This window comes from Stomoxys calcitrans, chromosome 3 (genome assembly GCF_963082655.1).
Source record: "Stomoxys calcitrans chromosome 3, idStoCalc2.1, whole genome shotgun sequence".
Classification (NCBI taxonomy): Eukaryota; Metazoa; Arthropoda; class Insecta; order Diptera; family Muscidae; genus Stomoxys; species Stomoxys calcitrans.
The window spans coordinates 62536791-62560483 of NC_081554.1; the positions used below are offsets into that span (position 1 = coordinate 62536791).

The 23693-nt window shown below is 40.4% G+C and overlaps 1 protein-coding gene across 10 annotated transcripts in view; it reads right to left on the reverse strand.

Moving 5' to 3' along the window:
• LOC106088092 (CUGBP Elav-like family member 2) overlaps window positions 1-23693 on the reverse strand; it is a 596808-nt gene that overhangs the window by 248831 nt on the left and 324284 nt on the right. The gene's annotated exons all lie outside the window — the stretch shown is intronic.

Sequence of the window (23693 nt, forward strand, 5' to 3'; positions counted from 1 at the left end):
CTTGAGGTGATCCTCTGCTGACCCATCTTTTTGGATCCACATATCCCAAATTTGCCGTAATGCATCTTTTGGTAAGTAAGTTATTAATAAACTTTCTTACGGTAGAGTCTGATGCCTGAAAACTCCAACTCCTTCATAAATGACGTCGGTTTTACATTATTGAAAGCACCTTCAATGTCAAGAAATGCTACCATTGCACATTCCTTGACAGCGACATAAGCCTCTATGTAGCCGATTAGGTCGTGAAGGGCTGTTTCAGTGGATTTGCCTTTACTTTATGCATGCTGCTGCTGCGACAGGCAATCTCCAGGGATCTTTGCCCTAAGATATGTTTCTTTCGAAGACTCTCAAGAGTCTTCAGCATAAAGGATGACAGACTAATAGGACGAAAGTCTTTCGCCTTCCTGTGGTAGGGTTTTCTTGCTTTCGGAATGAAACTGACCTAGGCAGACTGAGTTCTATTGGCTTGCCCAAAAAGTAATTGCGGATTTTTTAAAAGAAAGTAAATGGATTTTTAATAAAACTTAGAATGAACTTTAATGAAATATACTTTCTTACACTTTTTTATAAAGCAAGCTAAAAGTAACAGCTGATAACTGACAGAAGAAAGAATGCTATTACAGAGTCACAAGCTGTGAAAAAATTTGTCAACGCCGACTATATGAAAAATCCGCAATTACTTTTTGGGCAACCCAATACGTTAGATAACATTGGCCTAAAACTTGATATAATCCCCCTACAGACAACTCTCTAGATTTAACTTCTGTCATTTGCCAGAAACATAATTTTTTAGCCCTTATCATTCAATCGTCCTACATTTTTGAACTTTATTGTAATTAAATTAAATTTTCTATCGTTAGCCCGAAAAGCTTTTATGAATGCTAGCCACTTATTTTTCAGTTTCAATGTTAATAAGCATACACTATATGCATATATTTGCTCAACGATTAAAGCTTCAATTTGTGTTTATATGGTCCCAAAAAAAAAAAAAAGTATATAGTAAATTGTCAGGTGATAATTTAATTTTGCCTATGGCCGGCAATGTCATTCCTTCACATGCTTCTACCAAATTTTCCACTTAATTACAGTTGACAAATGTTTTATTAACACGGCGACAAAAATGTTAACACGTAATTCGAATTGAAAAGAATGACATTTATTCAGTCGATGATCTCTACAGCTACGGCCATACAAGCCATTTTTTAGTCGGCTTTATTAGCTTTTCGCGCATTAATATGAGGTTGGAGGCTGGATGGTAAGCAAAGTGGAATAACTACCAGAGCGAAGATAGAGCCAAGGTAGCTATAGAAAATCTTTCCCAAAATTTAATTTAATAGGAGATTTTGTCAAATTTTTGTAATTTTTTTTTTTTTAATTTTGTTTCATAGGATTTTTTTCTTCAAAAATTCTGTTTATAGAAAAATAGCTGAAACGTGCTTTATACTACCATGGTCTGCACATATTAAGAAACAACCATCTACGTAATCTCTTTTCTAAATTTAGGCTAAGGGGGAAGGTTAACCTCCCCTTCAGATTTCAAAAAATTAAGTACCATATTTGCACTACGGGACCATTTTGCACCATCCTATATAAACTGATCTTCCGATTAGTCTTCTACGGCCCCAAAAGTTTTAAAGTGTTGCTTGATTTGTCAGAAATTCGCTATGTAAAGTAAACCTAAGTTACAAAAGCTGTACAACTAAGTTTATTTGCGTAAATTATTACAGGGTGGTGTGTTCTCCCGGCCGAACCGGTCCCGCTCCGCTGCGCTTTCTTAACTCTCTAATGTCTTTTTAAAAAGAGGGAGACACTTTGCCCTGAATATGGATATCGAATTCGTACCACTGTAGCCCATGTCCGCCCATGACGCTGCCCCCTAGCCCCCTAGGCACCCGACCCCAACAATAGAAACCACGTTTTGTTTTAGGTGACTGTAAGGTGCAAAAAAATTTCGAACGAATACCATTACCAATCTCCGAGATCTGTTTTTTTTTTTGAAAATTAGGGTAATGAGAAGTGCTTTTCAGGAGAGGGATGGCACCTCAGACAATTCAACTCAAATATCGATATTAAATTAGTGCTTCACTCCCAAATTCCTTTAATTTAAGTCGCATACTGCCATGGTCGGTAAACGTAAACCGTTTGGAGGGTGTTTTGGGGATGGGGCGCCCACCGGCAAATAGATATCAAATTCGTACTTTACTCCCAAATACCGTTGATTTGAGCTTCATGTTGCCATAGTCGGAAAAGAAGTTTAGTTTAGGGGGTGCTTTAGGGCGTATGCCCAAACATTTGGCTGTCAGATTCGTTTCCTATTTTTTTAAATAGCCTTGGCGGCTAATGTGATAATTTGGGGGTGGGGCGACCTCCCATTACATGGACCTAATGTTTTATGCCATATTTGTAATCTACTGCCAAATACTTTTTATTTGAGTCCCATATTGACATGAACGTCGAATATATCTGTTTAGATGAGTTTTGGGGTTAAGGCGGCCCGCTGGGTACTTGGACCCATTTTAATATGATATTCGTTGTCTAGTTTCCAAAACCTTTCATTTTATACCCATATTGTGGCTAACGGCCCAATTTTAGTTTTGTGTGGCATTTTTGGGACAAGGGGGAGGGTCCGCCCCCATCCGATATCAAAAAATTATATCTTCTACGTTTCCTTCCAGACAAATCTACACAATGTGTGGAAATTTTAAGAAAATCGGTTCCGCCGTTTTTGAATCTACGGAACAAACAAATAAACCGAGTTTCATATAGTCATGGTGGGTCGTATGCCCCTTTTGGGTTGTTGTGACCCCCTATACTTCAGTCTGATTTTTTATGCCAAATTCGTTAGATAACAAAATGGTTATCAAATGAAAGGTATTGAAGAGTAGAATGCGAATATGGTATTAATAATTGGGTTCAAGTACCCAGGAAGTCGCCTTTACCCCGAAATTCCTCCAAGCAGGAGTATCTACTCCCGAGTAGCTTTCATTTGAGCCCTATATTGATATGAACGTTCAATTTGTCTGCTCGGACGAATTTCGGGGTAAAGGCGACTTCCTGGGTACTTGAACCCAATTATTAATACCATATTCGCATTCTACTCTTCAATACCTTTCATTTGATAACCATATTGTCATTATAGGTTCACTTTTAATTTTAGGTAGTGTTTCTGGGCTAACAGGGGAGGGTCCGCCCTCTTCCGCAATCCACCCGCAAATACCTTTCATTTGAGTCCCATATTGTCATGGTCGTCCAATAAACCTATTTTAGGGGGTTTCGGGGTTGGGGCGGCCCCCCAGTTACTTGGACCCAATTTTTAATATAAAATTCGTACTCTACTCCTGAATACCTTTAATTTGAGTCCCATATTGTCGCGATCGGTACACTTTTGTTTTAGGCTAGTACTTTGGGGAAAGGGGAGGGTACGCTCCCCTTCCAATGTTAAAAAATTATATAACCAATGATTCCTTTCAGACCAAACTTGCATTTTCGTACTCTACTCCTGAATACCTTTATTGTCCCGATCCCATATTGTCCCGATCGGTACACTTTCACTTTTGGGTAGTACTTTTGGTGAAAAGGGGAGGGTCCGCCCGCCTTTCGATGTCAAAAAATTATATAACCAATGGTTCCATTCAGACCAAACTGGCATTTACATTAAGGAAGTTTTTTCCAAATTTCTAGTTTGTAAGAAATTAGGTTAGACCATCATTTTTTACGAAACTAGTTGTCCCGGTGTGCTCCGCTATAAACTTAAGTGTTTGCAGCCCCCTTTTGTCATGGTCCAAATTTGAAAATAATTTATATTCTTATATAACTCTCAAGTTCCTTTCATTAGAATCCCATATTGTCCCGATTGGCGTACGTTCCATTTGGGACGTAATTTTGGGGCGGGGCGACCCACCGGGACTTGATCCAAATTTTTATATAATTTTTGTATTCTAATCTCTTGTACCTTTCGTTTGTATCCCATATTGTCTCGATCGGTCTACATGTCCGTTTGGGTTTGGTTTTTGGGGTGGTGATGCCCCCTGGGGCATGAAAACGAACAACGCCTGCAAATTATTGAATTTTATTATCAAAATGCGTGAACTGTTGAGAAAGTTTATCGCGCGCTTCTTCCGCTTTACGACGAAACTCATTTTTAGCTCATTGGGTACCTAAATAAGCAGAATTGTAGATTTTGAGGTGAAGATCAGCCAGAAGCATTGCAAGAGCTACTAATGGATCCAGAAAAAGTCACAGTTTGGTGCGCTTTATGGGCTGGTGGCATCATTGGACCGTACTTCTTCAAAGATGATGCGAATCGTAACGTATCTGTGAAGAGAGTCATTGGCAAAAGTTGTGGGTTTAGACCGCGTGACATACAATGGGTATATACTGCAGTTGTCAGACCTTTAATGCTATATGGTGTTGTGGTCTGGTGGACGGCGCTTCAAAAGTCCACCTACTGCTCAATACTTAACCAGATCCAAAGCTTGGATTGTTTGTGCATCACACCCGCACTGAGGACGACACCATCTGATGCACTGAATTTAATGCTGCATCTTATGCCTCTGGACATTGTGGTTACCCAAATTGCAGCGACCACAACCATGAGGTTAAGGGGAACCTTCGCTTTGGTCATGCAGCGACAACACACACTGTGTTATCCTTGATATAACGTTCGATGTTCCAGGCAGTGTGGATTACAACCTACCTGAGCTGCTTTTTGATAAAAATTACTGTATCACTATTCCTGATGGAAACGATTGGAACTACGATATCCCTGGTAACAGAAGTTGCATAGACTTCCATACGGACGGTTTCAAACTAGACGACCAGTTGGACTTTGGGGTGTACTCTAAAGATCTAGAACTGCTTAATCGAAAAGGTTACCTGACCACTGGAGTATGTAAAAAACGAAGATCCTTGCAATTAAGGAAATGGTGGAAGTGCTTAGATTAAATGTCATTACGACGATTGGCATAAATATCCTCTCTGACTGACATTATGTCCGGATGTTGGTCGAAATTTTACTTTACAAATATTGACTTCGAAGATTTACCCAATGAGGTGTAGAATATCCAAAGTTCGACTTTGCTCGACTTTAGCCCATCCCTACTTGTTTCAAAATCTCTTTACTGTAAGAAATTTTGTCATAATTTATTTCTAGAGGAAATTTTTTTAAAACTTTCTTTTTTGGAACTTTTTTTCAAAAATTTCCTATCCTAGGAAGATTTGTCAAAATTTTCCTTTCCTTATGTTTGGAACATACATTTTGTTAGTTAGTCCTTCTGGCATTTTATCCTACCTAAGGAATTTTCTCGCATTTAAATTAAACTCTCATATGAAATGGGACCAAAAAAGGCCCATTTCACTGTTTATAGTTTGCACATTAACCGACGGACTCAATGAAAATCAAATACGTACACATCTGGATGACAACTCAAATATCGTATTTCATGGCCGATGCGTATTTGCCTTTTTGTGTTGAGGTTTGAGGTAAAGGGCTCTTATAATCCTGCTTCAGGCCTGTTTCAATGTTGGCTGTGGGGTTTTGGCCGAAAGCGTGAACAAAAATACACCTACAAACACGTATCTCCCCTGCCCTACCCTTGCACAAATAACTAAAGTCAGTTGGCATCAGTGTCGGCATCAGCATCATGTGCTCGTTGCGAGTTTGCGACAGTGTCAACAGCTCATCAAATATTCAAAAATTGTATGGAAAATACGCATTTTTTCCATTTGGGTTTCATATGGCAATGACGCACATATGTCATTCAGTCAGTCAGTCAGCCAGTCAGCCAGTCAGTTAGTGCGTTCATTGAGTTTGTTTTCAATGGCAGCAATGCAGACGCTTGGCTGAAGCTCCACATGAATATCAACTGCCAAAAAACAGGGCTGTTGGTCGTTTGTTCGCTGTATGAAGCCTGCGCTGCCATCCGTGCTCTACTAAATCAAAATCAAATAAAAATTTAAATAATAAAGTTTCGCTGCGTTTTTTTTTTTTTCTTTCTGGGAATTTGAATTTAAATGAGAATGTAAATACCTTTGGAACGTCTGGCCGTCTGTCTTGTCGTCTGCATGTGGCGAAATATTGTGGCAATTAAAAATACACAGCAAAAGCATGAAATGGCTAATGCAAATTAAGAATATTGACGACATTTCCGCTCGATTGATGGAAATGGAAAACAAAAAAGTTTCTTAAATTTGAGGGTTCAAAACATTCTAGGAAAAGAAATCCCTAAGAATGCAATTAAAGTTTTCAGTCTAGTTGATTTTAAAGATGGGATTGGAAAAGATTTGTAGTTTGGGATTATTAACTGGGGTGAGTCACATTAAGGCCATTGACATCAGACAGACAGAAACTAGGTTTGTGGAGCTTTATCATTTACTGAAGAATCAATCAAAACATGTCGTAAAAATAGTCTAATGGTACCAGAGATCTTTAGTCACCAATGGTTATCTTTGTGAAAAAAGATTTGACTCTAACTTGGCTTAGCAAAGATATTTGAAACCAAATTTCAGTGCAAGATTCCTGCCTTTTTTTTGAACTGTGGAGGTTTCCAGGAGGTAGGGTGAAGTCGGAAAGTTGCCTCCAAATTGGAATACCAAATGGATACTTTGTTTCAAAGCCATTTTACTTGAACTCCACATGTCCGTTATGGGGTTTTCGGGGTAGGGCAGCTCCCTAACACTTAATCCTAACATGGGATACCAAATTTATGCAGTACTTCCAAAGAGCTTAATATTTTAACAATCCTTCAACATGCACCAGATACTTGGTGGCAAATTTTTGCTATCAAATTCACATTGTATTCTTAAATACCTTTCATTTGCTACCCATATTGCCGAAATCGGTTAACATGTCTCCTTGGGTGGGTTTAGGGGTGGGGCGTTCCCCCAAGTTCCTGTTTGGATTACCATAACCGTGCAAACAAAATTTATCTTAATATAGACAACTATCAACTAAGATCGCAAAAACTGTCAGTATGTCAACAGAGTAAAAAGGCCTCTGGCTAAGCATCCCCCAGAATTGAAAAAATTTCATTATTTTCAGCAAAATTTGTTAGTTTAATTGCTACTCAAAGGGTTTACCCAAAATGTGACTCACAAAGTGATTTTTTAGCTTTTACCCTTTTGTCAACACTCGTTGGAACAGGTCACGCACGTTTTGTGTTTTGTTTCACTGTCAAACATCTTTCGTTTAGTCTATAATTTAACCATGAATCGTCTTTCAGACGAACAACGCTTGCAAATTATTGAATTTTATTATCTAAATGCGTGTTCAGTTAAGAAAGTTCATCACGCGCTTCTTCCATTTTATGGACAAAGCTCATTTCTGGCTCAAAGGCTACGTAAATAAGCAGAATTGTCGATTTTGGAGTGAAGATTAGCCAGCATTGCAAGAGCTACCAATGCATCCAGAAAAAGCCACAGTTTGGTGTGGTTCATGGGCTGGTGGCATCATTGGACCGTACTTCTTCAAAGATGAAGCGAATCGTAAAGTAACTGCGAATGGTGAGCGCTATTGTGAGATGATATCCAACTATTTTTTGCCCCAAAAGCAAGGGCTTGACTTGCATTAAATGTGGTTTCAACAAGATGGTGCCACATGTCAAACAGCACGCGTAACAACGGACTTATTGAGAGGCGAGTTCAGTGAACATTTTATTTCACTTTTGGGAGCGGTCAGTAGGCCGCCTAGATCGTGCGATTTAACGCCTGCAGACTATTTATTGTGCACCCATAGAAAAGCAAGGCGTTTACAAAGTGGCCACATTCGTTCATAAAAGTGAATCAACAAACAGATGTTATTAGATCAACAACAAATATTTATAAACCAACAACAGCCATATTGAACAAAACGTCCACAGACGTTCACATTCAGACAACCCCCAGTGCACAGTTTATTTTAAGATCACAAAAAGATTTCGTGTGCCGATGAGTATCGAACTCGTGTTCCATCAATCTCATTGTGTGTTTATAACCGCTTTACAAGGTTTTAATAGTCATTTAAACTTAAGGTTGGTAGCCATACACATTTCGAAGGGATGATGTCCACAACGGTCATTGTATGAATCAACAAAGCTTGTTCACAAAATCGTTCACGCTTGTTGACAATATTTCCAACAACCTATAGTGTAGGTGTAGTATAAGGTCGGTTATACCCACCACCGAAGGATGGGGGTATATTTATTTTGTCATTCTTCTTCAATATAATCTTGATCAGCGTAAAAATCTAAGACGATCTAGCCATGTCCGTCCGTTTGTCCGACTGTCTGCTGAAATCACGCTACAGTCTTCAAAAATAGAGATATTGAGCTGAAACTTTGCACAGAAAATTTTTTTGTCCATAAGCAGGTTAAGTTCGAAGATGGGCTATATCGGACTATATCTTGATATAGCCCCCATATAGACCGATCCGCCGATTTAGGGTCTTAGGCCAATAAAAGCCACATTTATTATCCGATTTTGCTGAAATTTGGGACGGTGAGTTGCGTTAGGCCCTTCAACATCCTCCGTCAATTTGGCCCAGATCGGTCCAGATTTGTATATAGCTGCCATATAGACCGATCCTCCGATTTAAGGTCTTAGGCCCATAAAAGCCACATTTATTATCCAATTTTGCTGAAATTTGGGGCAGTGAGTTGTCTTAGGTCTTTCGACATCCTCCGTCAATATGGCTTAGATCGGTTCAGATTTGGATATAGCTGCCATATAGACCGATCCTCAAATTTAGGGTCTTAGGCCCATTAAAGCTGCATTTATTAACCGATTTTTCTATAATTTGGGACAATGAGTCGTGTTAGGTCCTTCAACGTCCATCGTCAATTTGGCTCAGATCGGTCCACATTTGGATATAGCTGTCTTATAGACCGATCCTCCGATTTAGGGTCATAGGCCCATAAAAGCTGCATTTATTATCCGATTTTGCTGAAATTTGGGACAGTGCGCTGTCTTAGGCCCTCCGACGTCCTCCGTCAATTTGGCTCAGATCGGTCCAGATTTGGATGTAGCTGCTATATAGACCGATCCTCCGATTTAGGGTCTTAGGCCATAAAAGGCGCATTTATTGTCCGATTTTGCCGAAATTTGAGAAAGTGAGTTGTGTTAGGCCCTTCGACAGCCCTCTTCAATTCGGCTCAGATCGGTTAAGATTTGGATATAGCTGCCATATAGACCGATCTCTCGATTTAAAGTCTTGGCTCCTTAAAAATCGCATTTATTATCCGATTTCGCTGAAATTTGACACAATGACTTATGTTGGGCTTTTCGACATCAGTGTCGTATATGGTTTCGATCGGTCTTTAATTGGGTATGGCTACCAAAAAGACCAATATTTTGTTCTACAAAAATTGAACAATGACTTGTGCTCATTAGACCTCTCAATATCCGTGACGATTTGGTCCATATTTCGATACAGCTGCTATGGGGGCAGAATTCGAGTTTTTCGACTAACATAAGATTGGGAACAAACTTTCGCTAGAATATTAAGCAAAGGGGGAGGGTACACCTTCTATAAAGGAATTTTGTTGCTTATTATACCCCCCTCCCCCACCATAGGATGGGGGGTACACCAATTTCGTCATTTCGTTTATAACACCTTGAAATATGCGCCTGAAACCCCGTAAAGTATATATATTCTTGATCATCATGACATATAAAGTCTATCTAGCCATGTCTGTCCGTCCGTTCATCTGTCGAAAGCATGGTAACTTGCACAAATACTTTTTGCTAGTGTAGGTCGATTGGGATTGAAAGTGGGCCAAATCGGTCCATGTTTTGATATAGCTGCCATATAAACCGATCTTGGGCCTTGACTTCTTGTGCCTCTAGAGGGCGCAAATTTAGACCGATTTGACTGAAATTTTGCATGTGGTATAGCTGCCATATAAACCGATCTGGGATATTGAATTCTTGAGCCTCTAGAGGGCGCAATTTTTATCCGATTTGGCTGTAATTTTGCGTGTAGTGTTTTGGTATCACTTCCAACATATGTATTATGTATGGTTCAAATCGGTTCATAGCCTGGTATAGCGGCCACATAAACCGATCTGGGATATTGAATTCTTGAGCTTCTAGACGGCGCAATTCTTATCCGATTTGGCTGAAATTTTGCACGTGGTGTTTTCGTATCACTTCCAACAACTTTCCCTAGTATGGTCTAAATCGGTTGATAACCTGCTATAGGTTCCATATAAACCGATCTCCCGGTTATACTTTTTGGGCTTCCAGAGGGCGCAATTCTTATCTTAAATGGTGAAAATTTTGCATATGTCGTTGTGGTATAACTTCCAACAAGTATGGTCTAAATCGGTTGATAACCTGACATAGCTGCCATATAAACCGATCTTGGGTCTTGACTTCTGGAGCTTCTAGAGGGCGCAATTCTTATCGGATTTGGCTGAAATTTTGCACGTGGTGTTTTCGTTTCACTTCCAACAACTGTCCCTAGTATGGTCTAAATCGGTTGATAACCTGATATAGCTTTCATATAAACCAATCTCCCGGTTATACTTTTTGGGCTTCTAGAGGACGCAATTCTTATCCTAAATGGTGAAAATTTTCCATATGTCGTTGTGGTATAACTTCCAACAACTTTTTCAAGTATGGTCTAAATTGGTTGATAACCTGACATAGCTGCCATATAAACCGATCTTGGGTCTTGACTTGTAGAGCTTCTAGAGGGCGCAATTATTATCCGCTTTGGCTGAAATTTAGCATGAAGTGATTTAGTATGACTCCCAACATCTCCGCCAAGTGTGGTCTAAATCATTCCACAGCCTGATATGGCCGCCATATAATCCGATCTCCCGAATAGACTTCTTGGGCTTCTAGAGGACGCAATTCTTATCCAATATGGTTGAAAGTTTACTTATGTCGTTTTGGTATGACTTCCAACAACTATTTCAAGTGTGGAACCTGATATAGCTGCCATATAAACCAATCTCCCTGTTTAACTTTTTGAGGCTCCGATTTGCCTGAAATTTTGGACGTGGTGTTTTTCTATGACTCCTAATTGGTTTTCTGTTCCACATTCTCCTCAATGTATCCTGAACCATAGATCTGCTAAAAGTGCATTTCACTCTCCACTCCCAATGAAGCGTTACAAAAAATAATGAATCTCTCTAAACATTAAAAAGTTCTGCTTAAACCATAAAATACTCTTCAATGGCATTTGTTATTGCATTAATTTTTTTTCTTTGCTTAATCTAAGTGTAAAAAAGCAATGCACGTTTTGTGGCCGTTGAAATCGCAACAACTTCTAAAATAGTTTTTAATGGCTTTGCTACGTTGAGGTTTGCGTGATTTTGCAAATTAATTTGCCATGCTGCACAATGCAACTACGCGTTGGTACTTGGCTGAGGAGAGAGGTGGGAGGGGGTATAACCTGACATTTTCTTTTGTAGTCAGGGCATCAATAGGCCATAATAGAGTGATATATGTTAGTGGCGATGATGGGCCCATGGTGCAGGTGAAATTAATGAAGATAAACGATAACGGAATGCAATTCAAGTCGTTGAGCTAAAGGTAGGCAAAATTGTTTGGTTAACCTTGTCAGATTGCAAAAAAAGCCAAATGGGTCGGTAATTTGGGTTGGGGATTGAGTTGTAGCACTTACATATCTAATTAAAAATCACTCACTGAAACATTTCTAACATAGATTCAAGCACAAGAAAAACTATGCTTGCAAAACGTCTATTCTTAATGGCCACTGATGCCAATATGAGAATGTCCGTTATTCCTGTGTATAACCTCATTCACAGCAATTTCCACAGGCCGGCCTTTAACATAAAAAACGGTCTTTAACATAGAAAACCATTATGGAATTTATGGTGAAGGCATCCTTGAGGAGCTTCAAACCATTTTAGTCGCCCGGACCTGATGGAATATTTCCGGCGTTACTACAGAAAGAGGCAGACTATATGGCGCCTCATCTGCCCAATATTTTCGCAGCGTGCCTAGGACTTGTATATACTCCGAAAGCCTGGGAGGAGGAAAGGATGGTGTTTATACCCAAGCCCGGCAAGGCAAGTTATGCGACACCAAAGGCCTACAGACCCATAAGCCTTACGTCTTTTCTACTCAAAAATACGGAACGTTTGCGGACACCATGATAAAGAGTAGGACATCCAGCGAACTGCTCAAATACAAACAGCGTGCCTATGTCAAGGGAAGGTCGGTGGAGACTGCCCTGCACGAGGCCAGAACGAACACCCTGGCGGTATGCATTGACATCGAGGAGACTTTTAACAATGTGCGGAACGACATACTGATCCAATCCTTAGACCAGTACAAGGTGGACCCGGTCCTAAGAGACTGAAAAAACCATATGCTAAGGAACAGAAGGATAAATTGTATGTCCCATGGCATAAATATAAGGGAGAAAAGTGGCACAGGGCACTACACAGGGGGGGCATTTTATCGCCACTCCTATGGGTGACCACCATAAATGACCTATTACGGATGCTGTCTGAAGAGGGATTTGAACCCATCTACGCTACGCAGACAATGTTATAATAATTCTAAGGAGTAAGGATCCGAACGAGCTATGCAGAAGGGCCGAAAGGGTCCTGCATATGGCATATGCCAGGGCTAGACCCAGAGGTCTCAATGTTAACCCAGAGAAGACTTAAATATGCCTGTTCACGAGGAAAACGAAGGTGGGCCAATTTACCCCACCATGTTTCCTCAATAAAATGTTTTCGATATCTGACAAGGTCAAATACTTAGGTATGAACTTGGAAAGGAAACTGAATTGGAAGTGTCATATTCAGCAACGTACTGTGGACTATCCTCGGATTCAGGCCACATTTCGAGCCTACGGCCCGTCTACATAATGCCCAACATCTGTGCGCCTAGATGTTGGGTACTATGTAGACGGGCCGTAGGCTCGAAATGGGGCCTGAATCCGAGGATAGTTCACTGGCTCACAGGAGCGTGATTAGACCAATACTTAATTACGCCTCAGTAGTTTAGTGGACTGCTATGGAGGAAAAGTGCAACATGAGGACCATACAACAGGTTCGGATAACATGTTGTCTTGGCATAGGCGGAACGATGAGGACCACGTCCACTAGGACACTGGAGACTATTCTAGATATCCGACCCATTGACATACAGACTAAGTGTAAGGCAGCCACTGCGGCTATGAGTTTCAAGGCGATGGGAGAATGGGTTGAGGATAGGAGGCGACGATAGGCACTGAAGACTATTCTAGATGTGTAGATGGGCCGTAGGCTCGAAATGGGGCCTGAATCCGATGATAGTCCACTGGCTCTACAGGACCGTGATTAGACCAATACTTACTTAAGCCTCAGTATTTTGGTGGACTGCTATGGAGAAAAAGTTGGACATAAGGACTATACAATAGGATCAGAGAACATGTTTTTTTGACATAGGCGGAGCGATGAGGACCTCGACCACTAGGGCACTGGAGACTATTCTCGATATCCGATCCATTGACATACAGATTAAGTGTAAGGCAGCCACTGCGGCTATGAGTCTTAAGGCGATGGGAGAATGGATTGAGGATGTGAGGCGACGATAGGCACTGAAGACTATTCTAGATGTGTAGACGGGCCGTAGGCTCGAAATGGGGCCTGAATCCGATGATAGTCCACTGGCTCTGCAGGACCGTGATTAGACCAATACTTACTTACGCCTCAGTAGTTTGGTGGACTGCTTTGGAGGAAAAGTGCAACATGAGGAGCATACAACAGGTTCAGAGAACATATTGTCTTGGCATAGGCGGAGCGATGAGGACCACGCCTACTAGGGCACTGGAGACTATTCTAGATATCCGTCCCATTAACATACAGATTAAGTGTAAGGCAGCCACTGCGGCTATGAGTTTTAAGGCAATGGGAGAATGGATAGAGGATGAGAGGCGACGATAGGAAACCTAGAAGGAAGGGAAGAGGTTTCCGATTGTAAATCTGAGATGAACCTTGAAGTCGAGTGCGATGCACTGTTGCCCTCGGCACAGTCTTGGATTGACGGAACCCTAGTGTTGCCATCTGGAAGATCATGTTACATGGATGGATCAAAGCTAGAAGACAAAATGGGCCTGGGGGTCTACATTGAGAAACCAGGGACTGAGATCTGTTTAAGACTGCCTGAGCAGTATATGGTCCTGCAGGCGGAGATCAGGGGGAATACGGAATGCGTGAAGTAGTGTGGTGCTAACGCGAGGACGTCGAGTGTGAACATCTTTACCGACAGTAAAATTGCCATAAGGGCAATGACAACCAGGACGGTTAGGTCACTAACAGTCTTGCAGTGTAATAAGGAGATTATCGCCTTCTCCTAGGATTGCAAAATCCGCATCGCTTGGTTGCCGGGCCATAACGGAGTAAGGGAAAATGAAATGGCAGACGATTTCGCGATGAAGGCCGGAGGACTGCCGTCAATGAACTGGGTTAACAGCGAAACGGTCGGTAGGACGGCGAAAATCCTATGGGGGATCCAGCTCGTGAGAAGACGAGGCTATTACTGAAAGAAAGTAAGAAGGATGTCACTACAGCTATTGGTATCATAACAGGACACACAGGACTACGAGCTCACTTATATAAAGTCGGTACAGCAAGTGATAGCATGTGTAGAGCATGCGGGGAAGATGATGAGACGTTGGAGCATTTCCTTTGTCATTGTTCGGCTTTGGCGTCTAACAGATACCGATCCTTAGGTGGAGAAACAATATCAGACATGAACCAACTTAGGGGAGTGGCATTGAAGGATTTGTAAGTAGCACGGAATTCCTAACTTAAAATTTTCGTTTTAGAGGTTAGAATAAGCCCCTCGATATACTACTACAATATGGCACAGATCGGGCCAGATTTAGATATAGCTGTCATATAGACCGATCCGCCGATTTGAGGTCTTAGGCCCTTAAAGCCACATTTATTATCCGATTTTGCTGAAACTAGGGACAGTGAGTTGTGTTGGGCCCTTCGACATCCTTTTTCGTTTTGGCCCATATCGGTTAAGATTTGGATATAGCTGCCATATAGAACGATCTCTCGATTTAAGGTTTTGGGCCCATAAAAAGCGCATTTAGTGTCCGATGTCAGCGAAATTTAGGACAGTGCGTTAAGATAAGCCCCTCGATGTACTTCTGCCATATGGCACAGATCGGTCCAGATTTGGATATAGCTGCCATATAGACCGATCTCTCGATTTAAGGTTTTGGGTCCATAAAAAACGAATTTATTGTCCGATGTCGCCGAAATTTGGGACAGTGCGTTAAGATAAGCCCCTCGATGCACTTCTGCAGTATGGCACAGATCGGTCCAGATTTGGATATAGCTGTCATATAGACCGATCTCTCGATTTAGGGTTTTGGGCCCATAAAAAGCGCATTTATTGTCCGATGTCGCCGAAATTTGAGACAGTGCGTTAAGATAAGCCCCTCGATGCACTTCTGCAGTATGGCACATATCGGTCCAGATTTGGATATAGCTGTCATATAGATCGATCTCTCGATTTAGGGTTTTGGGTCCATAAAAAGCGCATTTATTGTCCGATGTCGTCGAAATTTGGGACAGTGAGTTGTGTTAGGCCCTTTGATATTCTACTTCAATTTGCCTCAGATCGGTCCAGATTTGCATATAGATGCCATATAGACCGATCTCTCGATTTAAGGTTTTTTGCCCATAAAAGGCGTATTTATTGTCCGATTTTGCCAAAATTTGTGGTAGGACCTTCGACATTTTTCTTTAGTTTGGCCCAAATTTGAATGTAGCTGCCATATAGACCGATCTCTCGATTTAAGGTATTGCGCCCAAAAAGGCGCCATAAAAGGCGCATTTATTGTCTGATGTCGCCAAAATTTGGGACAGTAAGTTGTATGAGGCTCTTCGACATTTTTATTCTTAGATATAGCTACTAAAAAGACCAATATTTTGTTATACACAATTGAACAATGACTTGTACCTATCAGAATTTGGAACATATTTCGATAAAGCTGCTCTGGGGCATAAGGTATGCATTTTTCACCGGATTTTGACAAATAGTGGTTTACATATATACCCGAGGTGGTGGGTTCCAAAGATTCAGCCCAGCCGAACTTAATGCCTTTTTACTTGTTTTTAATTTCCATCAAAAATTCCTAAATTGGTCACTACAGTATTTTCTCGCTAATTGAAGGTTTGTGACATGTTTACGGCCTATGAAGTCTTAAAAACCAAGCTAACCTATTACATTGTAAAAGTTTGCCATTTCATTCTCTTCTAACTACAACCTATTGAGACACTGATAGAAATCTCCCACGTTTAGACAATAAGATTAAGTGTTTATATGTTTTTTTTTTTACTGTCGTAGAGGAATTCATTCAGTTAGATTATAAGACAAACCACCCACATTCTCTAAATCATCACGACAAAATTCCAAAATATTACCGAGTTAATTTTGCTTATGCCATTTTTGGATTGTCATCCAAACTTTGGGAGAAAGATTGCTTAATAAAAGAATTCACTTCAAGGTAAAATAAAAAAAAAATTAATTGCAACAGCGGCAATTATAATGAGACTTGAAACATTGGAAGTTAAAAAACAAATTTTAAAAATTATTTTGGAGAGAAATACAAAATGCTATCAAACAAAAAGAAAAGTGGGCTTTGTTGTAGGATTTTGTCACTGCGTTTGCAATACTTGAAGTATTGAGTCAGTTAAGGGGAGAGAAAGAAGAAAAAAAAAAACAAGAAATAAAATAGAGAGATCGATTTATATGGGAGCTATATCAGGCTATAGACCGATTCAGATCATAATAAACAAGTATGTTGATGGTCATGAGAGGATCCGTCGTACAAAATTTCAGGCAAATCGGGTAATAATTGCGACCTCTAGAGGCTTAAGAATTGAAGATTCCAGATCGGTTTATATGACAGCTATAGCAGGTTATGAACCGATTTGAACCTTATTCGGCACAGTTGTTGAAAGTCATAGCAAAATACGTCATGAAAATTTCAGCCAAATCGGATGGGAACTGCGCCCTCTAGCGGCTCAAGAACTCAAGATCCCAGATCGGGTTATATGGCAGCTATATTAGGTTATGAACCGATTTACACCATACTTAACACAGTTGCTGGAAGTCATAACAAAACACCTTATGCAAAATTTCAGCCAAATCGGATGAGAACTGCGTCCTCTAGAGCCTCAAAAACTCAAGATCCCAGATCGGTTTATATGGCCGCTATACCAGGTTATGAACCGATTTAAACCATAATCAACACAGTTGTGGGAAGTGATAACAAAACACCTCATGCAAAATTTCATCCAAATCGGATGGGAACTACGCCCTCTAGCGGCTCAAGAACTCAAGACCCCAGATCGGTTAATATGACAGCTATACCAGGTTATGAACCGATTTACACCATACTCAACACAGTTCTTGGAAATTGTTGGATCTGTTTATATGGCAGTTGTATTAGGTTATGTACCGATTTAAACCATACTCAACACAATTGTTGGAAGTCATAACAAAACACCTTATGCAAAATTTCAGCCAAATCGGATGAGAACTGCGCCCTCTAGCGGCTCAAGAACTCAAGATCTCAGATCAGTTTATATGGCTGCTATACCAGGTTATGAACCGAAGTGAACCATACTTCACACAGTTGCTGGAAATCGTAATAAAACACCTCATTCAAAATTTCACCCAAATCGGATGAGAACTGCGCCCTCTAGCGGTTCAAGAACTCAAGATCAAGGATCGGTTTATATGGCAGCTATATTAGGTTATGTACCGATTTACACCATACTCAACACAATTGTTGGAAGTCATAACAAAACACCTTATGCAAAATTTCAGCCAAATCGGATGGGAACTGCGCCCTCTAGAGATCTCATGCACAATTTCAGCCAAATCGGATGAGAACTGCGCCCTCTAGCGGCTCAAGAACTCAAGATCCCAGATTGGTTTATATGGCAGCTATATTGGGTTATGAACCGATTTGAACCATACTTAACACAGTTGTTGGAAGTGATACCACATGCAAAATTTCAGCCATATCGGACGAGATTTGCGCCCTCTAGAGGCTCAGGAAGTCAAGACCCAAGATTGGTTTATAAGGCAGCTATATCAAAACATGGACCGATTTGGCCCATATCCAATCCCAATGGACACGGAACTAATAAAAAGTATTTGTGCAAAATCTCAAGCGGCTAGCTTTACTCCTTCGAAGGTTAGCGTGTTGTCGACAGACAGACGGACGGACGGATGGACGGACGGACAGACGGTCGGACATGGCTATATCGACTTCAAATGTCATGACGATCAAGAATATATATACTTTATATGGTCTTAGGCGCCTATTTCAAGGTGTTACAAACAGAATGACGAAATTAGTATACCGCCATCCTATGGTGGAGGGTATAAAAACTCATGAGCCGAAAAGTGACTACCATAATGTCCCCTTTTATCACATGTGCTCCTGGGGAATATAATGACAAAAGGTCGACTTGTTATAGCTACCCAACTTCATCTTTAATGCTTCCTTTCGAATATGTGGCTACTGCAATGGCAATAGCGAAAAACCCCATAAATCCTGTTATCAGAACAAAAATGTAAAATATTTTTTTTTTGGAATTTCTTCAAAGCCCATTTATAATTCTCCTCAAAAGTTATGAACTAATGTGCACGTTTTCGAATTTAATTTACATTTATTACTGAGGCATACTCCAACTGCAGGTACAATGAACGAACTTATTAAAGCTCGAACACAACGACTGCTGACGATTGCAAAATTTTCAAGCCAGCTAAGATGGTGTCAGTTAAATGTCTAATACGAATGACTATTAGTAGCCTATAAAAGGTGTTTAAGTGAGCGCATCGGATATTGCTTTTTGGATTACACAGCAAAATTAAGAGGTGGAAAGTAAATTAATTAAATATACATATATATAGAAAAAAGGTGAAGACGGGTTAAAGTTGTGGTAAACAGACCTCTTGATACCCTTCACCACATTGGGTATGCAAGCTCAGTCGTCCAAGTTAAAAATTGCTTAAATTTTAAGTGGAGAATTTCGACCAAAATCCATGGAAGGAGTCAGAGAGGATATCGTGTTGCAAAAATTTGAGAAGATCGGTTGATAAATGCGATTGCAAAGATCTTAAAAGTGATAAGCAAAAGCGTACCGTCCGAATCTTATATACCCACCAGTATGGATCTCATATGTCAAAGTCTTTGCCCGCTATCTCTTTATCGACAAAATCTGTGAAAATTGGATAACTTATGCACCCAAATTCGGAACGGACATTGAGTGGTCTAATATAAATGTCACTATTCAATTTTGTAGAACAAAATATTGGTCTTTTTGGCAGATATATCCAATTATATTGTAAATCGATCTGAACCATATTAAGGTCGGATATCGTGAGGCTCAGAAAAACTCACTGTTTCAAATTTCAGCGAAATCGGGTAATAAATAAAGTTTTTATGGGCTTCAGTCCCCTTATCGGCAAATGGGTCCATATGGCAGCTATATCTTAATTTAGTCCGATCTGAACAATATTTAGGTCGGGTGTCGGGAGGCTAAAAATAACTCACAGTTTAAAATTTTAGCAAAATCGGTCAAAAAAATAAAGCTTTTATTGCCCTCAGACCCTTAATCGGGAGATCAGTCTATATGACAGCTATATCTAAATATAGTCCGATCTGTAACATATTTGGGTTGAATGTTGGGAGGCTTAGAACTGCTATTCCAAATTTCAGCGAGATCGGTTAAAAACTAAAGCTTTTATGGCCCTCAGACCCTTAATCGGGAGATCGGTCTGTATGACAGCTATATCTAAATATAGTCCGATCTGCAACATATTTGGGTCGGATGTCAGGAGGCTGAAAATAACCCACAGTTTTTAATTTCACCGAAATCGGGTAATAAATAAAGTTTTTATGGGCTTCAGACCCTTTATCGGCAGATCGGTCTATATGACAGCTATATCTAAATATAGTCCGATCTGTAACACATTTGGGTCGGATGTTGGGAGGCTTAGAACTGCGCTCTATTCCAAATTTCAGCGAATTCGGATAAAAAATAAAGCTTTTATGGCCTTCAGACCCTTTATCGGGAGATCGGTCTATATGGCAGCTATATCTAAATATAATCCGGTTTGATCCATATTCAACTCAGATATCAGGAGGTTTAAGATAACCCACTGTTTTAAGTTTCAGCGAAATCGTGTAATAAATATAACTTTTATGGGCTTCAGACCCTTTATCGGAAGATCGGTCTATATGACAGCTATATCTAAATATAGTCCGACCAGAACCATATTTGGGTCGAATGTTGGGAGGTCTTAACCTACTCACTGTTTCAAACTACAGCGAAATCGGGTAATAAATAAAGCTTTTATTGGCTTCAGACCCTTTATCGGCAGATCGGTCTGTATGACAGCTATATCTAAATATAGTCCGATGTACAACATATTTGGGTCGGATGTTGGGAAGCTGAGAACTGCGACCTGTTCCAAATTTCAGCGAATTCGGATAAAAAATAAAGTTTTTATGGCCTTCAGACCCTTTATCTCGAGATCGGTCTATATGGCAGCTATATCTAAATACAGTCCGATCTGAACCATATTTAGATCAGATGCCCGGAGGCTTAAAATAATAAACTATTTTAAATTTCATCGAAATCGGGTAATAAATAAAGCTTTTATTGCCCTCAGACCCTTAATCGGGAGATCGTTCTATATGACAGCTATATCTAAATATAGTCCGATCTGTAACATATTTGGGTGAGATATTGGGAGGCTTAAAACTGCACTCTTTTCCAAATTTCAGCGAATTCGGATAAAAAATAAAGCTTTTATGGCCGATCTCCCTTCATCGGGAGATCGGTCTATATGGCAGCTATATCTAAATTAGTCCGATCTGAACCATATTTAGTTCAAATATCGAAAGGCATAAAATAACCCACTGTTGTAAATATCAGCGAATTCGGGTAATAATTAAAGCTTTAATGGGCTTCGGACCCTTTATCGGGAGATCGGTCTATATGGCAGCTATATCTAAATATCGACCGATCTAATCCATATTTAGGTCAGATGCCGGGAGGCTTAAAATAACCCACTGTTTAAAATTTTCATGAAATCGGGTAATAAATACAGATTTTATGTTCTTCAGACCCTTTATCGTGAGATCTGTCTATATGGCAGCTATATCTAAATATCGATCGATCTAATTCATATTAAGGTCAGATGTCGGGAGGCTTAAAATAACTCACTGTTTAAAATTTTCCCGAAATCGGGTAATAAATAAAGCTTTTATGGTCTTCAGACCCTTTATCGGGAGATCGGTCTATATGGTAGCTATATCTAAATAAAGTCCGATCTGAACCATATTTAGTTCAGCTATCAGGAGGCTTAAAATAACCCACTGTTGTAAATTTCCTCGAAATGGTTAATAAATAAAGCTTTTATGGTTTTCAGACCCTTTATCGGGAGATCGGTCTATATGGTAGCTATATCTTAATATAGTCCAATCTGAACAATATTTGGGTCGGTTGTCGGGAAGCTTTAAACTACTGTTTCAAATTTCAACAAAATCGGTCCAGCTATTTCCAAATATGGTCCGATTTGGCCCGTTCAAAAACTTAACCATCGTGCATCAAAAAGACGTATCTGTGCCAAATTTTAGCTCAATATCGCAATTTTTGAAGGATGTAGAGTGATGAAAACAGACGGACGGACAAATGGATAGACGGACAGCTACATCAGGTTATAATTTAAGCCATAATTGGCGCAGTTGTTGGAAGTCGGATAAGAATAGCTTCCTCCAGAGGCTCAAGAAGTCTAATAGGGATATGGGTTTATATGACACATACATCAGCTTATGCACCGACTTGGACCATACCAGAGGCTCAAGAAGTCTAATCGGACTGAATAGACCACGTCTGGCACAGTTGTTGGCACCATCAATACTACGCTTTCGACAGACAGACGGACGGACATGATGTCGGTGACACACCAAACTTATGTAAAACCAGCAAACATTAGAGCTTCTAGGAATAAATCAGACCGTAATAGGACAAAAATTGCACCGTAATAGGACAAAAATTGCATATAAGGACTCAATAAGTCAAATCGGGAGATCGGTTTATATGGAAGCTATATCAGGTTATTGACCGATTTGGACCGTACTTGGCATATTTGTTGGAAGTCACAACAAAACTTCAGATAAATAAAATTTCTGCTTGTAAGGGCTCAAGAAGTCAAATCGGAAGATCGGTTCATATGGAAGCTATATCAGGTTATAGACCGATTTGGACCGCACTTAGCACTGTTGTGGACAGTCATAACAGAATATGATGAGCAAAATTTTTAGCAAATCGGACCAAAATTGGGGCTTGTAAGAGATCAAGAAGTCAAAGCGGGAGATCGGTTTATATGGAGGCTACATCGAGTTATAGCCACCGTAGCGCAGAAGTTAGCATGTCTGCCTATGACGTTGAACGACTGGGTTCGAATCCTGGCGAGACCATCAGAAAAAATTTTCAACGGTGGTTTTCCCCTCCTAATGCTGGCAACATTTGTGGGGTACTATGCCATGTAACACTTTTCTCGAAAGAGGCACGCCGTTCGGACTCGGCTATAAAAAGGAGGCCCCTTATCATTCAGCTTAAAACTTGAATCGGACTCCACTCATTGATATGTGAGAAGTTTGCCAATGTTCCTTAGTGGAATGTTCATGGGAAAAATTTGCAATATCCGCCAAATCGGATACAAAATGTGGCTTCCTGGGGCTCAAGAAGTCAAATCTGGAGATCGGTTTATATAGGAGCTATATCCAAATATGAATCATAATGACCCATTTGCAATACCCAACCAACTACATCAGCACTAAGTATATGTGCAAAATTTCAAGCGGCTAGCTTGACGCGTTCGACCTCTCTCGTGATTTCGACAGAGGGACGGAAGGACGGACGGAGGGACATAGGAAGATCGAATCGAAATGTCGAGATGATCCAGAATATATATATACTTTACGGGGTCGCAGATCAATATTTCGAATTGTAACAAACGGCTAGCGTACCCCCATCCTATGGTGGTGGGTATAAAAAAAGTTGGATACCATCTCACAGTAACGCTCACCATTTACAGTTATGTTACGATTCGCGTCATCTTTGAAGAAACACGGTCCAATGATGCCACCAGACTATAAACCGCACCAAACTGCGACTTTTTCGGGATGCATTGGTAGCACCGTGCAGTAGCGCAAAGGTTAGCATGTCCGCCTATGACGCCGAACGCTTGGGTTCGAATCCTGGCGAGACCATCAGAAAAAAATTTTAGGCGGTGGTTTTCCCCTCCTAATGCTGGCAACATTTGTGAGGTACTATGCCATGTAAACCTTCTCTCCATAGAGGTGTCGCACTGCGGCACGCCGTTCGGACTCGTCTATTAAAAGGAGGCCTTAATATGAATCGGACTTGAGCTTAAATATGAATCGGACTGCACTCATTGATATGAGAGAAGTTATCCCTTTGTTCCTTAGTGGAATGTTCATGGGCAAAATTTGCATTTTTTATGTACCCATTGAGCCGAAAATGAGCTTCGTCGCTCAATTGAAGAATAGCGCGAAGAAAGCTTCCAGGAATGACGGGAGCTATATTAGCTTATAGACTGATTTGGACCGTAATTGGCACAGTTGTTGGAAGTCACAACAAAACACTTTATCAAAATTTTAGCCATGTAAGGGGTCAAGAAGT